Consider the following 2,720-nt stretch of genomic DNA (forward strand, 5'->3'; position numbering starts at 1 on the left):
CCATTATTCTCTAACACGATACATGTCACAGTAAACTGTACAGTATGCGTAATAAAAAATGCACTTATCATCATGACAAGAAAATATATTTCCATCAGGACTATTGAGAAAAATAAATATGATTTAACTTTTTTAGAGTTTCTTGGCTATATTTTTCAAAATGTTAATTCAATTACTTATTCTGCGCTTTGAATTTTCGCATTGAATTGGGTTATTAAACCATATGTTGTTTTTGATTTTATCCGATGTTGATGAAATACGAAAATGATACGAAAAGAAACCTTTTTTCACTTTTTTGTACGCAAAATTACAAATTTTTTTTATAAACTTGAATTGTCACGACCGCAAATTCCATTGAACGACCTTGATCCCTGTCCTTTTTCTAAGTTAACTGTCAAAAATTCTAACCCATGTGGTTAAATTCACTGTCAAGGAAGAGCGTTAGTGTCGAACGAGGACGCCATCACATTTTTTTTTAGAAAATCAATTGAAAATCATTCTGAAGTTTTAAAAGATGAACATAAATATTGCTATATTTAGAAAGATGAGCTCTATCGGTTTATGAAATAAATAGGGTTACCAACCGTCCTTATTTTAAAGGACATGTCCTTATTTTCGAGGTTTTTGGAAAGCGTCCTTATTTTAATTCAAATGTCCTTATTTTTAGTCTCAAACCTTGGCATATACAACGTGGTTCAACTTGATGTTTTTTAACAGGGCATGTCATGTTATTGTAGTTTAGTATTGTTTGCCACCACAGTATGCTCACAATTTTAAAATTATTCAACTATATTTCGAAAATCTGTGCGATCTGTGAGAAATGTGTTTCGTGCACTCCGACCATAATATGGTCGACATAATCGGTCAACTTACTCCACTATTCACCATACAATCAAAGAGTAAAAGTTGCAATTCTCGTTATTGGATGATTAGCGAACAAATCGACCACATCTAGCACGCATTGAAGAAAACATAGCGGCGGTGACATTCCCAAGCATCAGAAACCAACATTACTCGACTAATTAGCCAGATACCACTTGAAATTCGTCATCAAAAATTGGACCAGTCGAATGGATTACCTCAAGCGCCAACATGGTCAATATTTAAAAGAAATTGTTTTAAAACAATAAATGGCAAAAATGTTCTTTTGATTGACAAACAAATATTTCGCGATTTACTCAATTTTTCAAATTTTTGCGAGATCAAAAAAACGTCATGATGAATCACCCTGTATTAAATTATTCAGATCAACTTTATTCCAAGAGAATCAATTTCAATTGTCAATTTCAAATACTTCCAGCGATTGTTTTTGTTAATGAATACTCTCTGCGATTCATTCCAACCAAAAGTTCTTTTACTCAGAAGTAACCAAAATTTGTTGGATAGCTCGATATGAGGTTTGGCCAAAGTGGTTATCTTCGCTCAATATTGACACTACACCATTTAAATTTGTCTCGATCAAGATTCAACGTCCCAGATCAACTGCTGGAAAATAAGCCAGAATCCCGACTTTTTCAAAATTCTGGCTCAAGTGACAAATGGCTCGAATTCCGAATAGATTTGGCAGGGATGTCCTTAATTTGCTCTCAGTCCATTTGGTAACCCTAGAAATAAAAGAACTTTTTTTTCTTCATTTAATGACCCTATTCCAATTATTTTGTCACTATGAGCTCATGATAAATGTTTTCATGGCAGCTGTCCCTTTTTATGCATCATCGGCAGAGACAGCTGAAGTTCCGGATCCCGAGCCTAGCTCATAGTAGCCACATATAAAAACGACACCCAATAACATTGTATGGTCTTTTGTTACTAATCTAACATCTACGAAATGAAAGCAAATTTATTTCTGTTAAATAAAGAAAATGAAGAGTAAATTATTTGCGGCCTGCTTAACCATGACTTCCAATGTGCGATGCTCGCACCTAATAGTTCTGGAGACACTGACGTGAGTTGCATAAAGTGAAAATCCAAACAAATCATTCATCAATCAACAACGTGTTGAAATCGGCTGTTTGTTGTTACCTATTTACTTGGTTACCGGTAGCGAAGTCCAAAGTGGCCGATGACAGATAGATTCGATGTAAATGTGAGTCTTCACCGTAATTCAAGCGTTAACATTCTTCGCTCAGTTCTTTGTACTCATACCGCCACCGATTACAGACCGGATGACCTTGAGGGATCACTTTGTTTGCTGTATATGTAGTTGTTTGTGCCTACATACAAAAACCAACCTAACCACAACGATGACATTGCAGATCTACCAATTATCTGCACGACATCCAAACTTCATAATCACTGATGTGAAGTGACCATTCATGGTGGGTTTTTAGACACCGGAAAGACTCTTCAGTAGCGGTCAAATGTTGGTAAACAAAGGCGAATGAAATTAGATTTGTTTGCGTTTTGTTGCACAAAAATATATACCTACATAGAAGCCACACTCGTTGGCGCCTTGCTTCTAGTCGAGTGAAACCGAAGCTTAATTACCTACTTTTAGCACTTACAATCCGACTATGATCGATAGCCGCGGTAAGATCGCGCTGATCTTCGTTGAAGCTATGCGTGTGGCTTTGCTAGGCGAGTGTTTGGTGCGACGACGCACGGGCGGGCACTGGTTGAGGCTATAGCTAGCTGGCACCCCTCGGGTTAACAGCGATCGCGGCTTACGGCTGCAGCGAAAATAGGGGGGTTGCATGCTTCGCTAGGGCATTACGCAGAAA

This window comes from Topomyia yanbarensis, chromosome 1, assembly GCF_030247195.1.
Source record: "Topomyia yanbarensis strain Yona2022 chromosome 1, ASM3024719v1, whole genome shotgun sequence".
Taxonomy (NCBI): domain Eukaryota; kingdom Metazoa; phylum Arthropoda; class Insecta; order Diptera; family Culicidae; genus Topomyia; species Topomyia yanbarensis.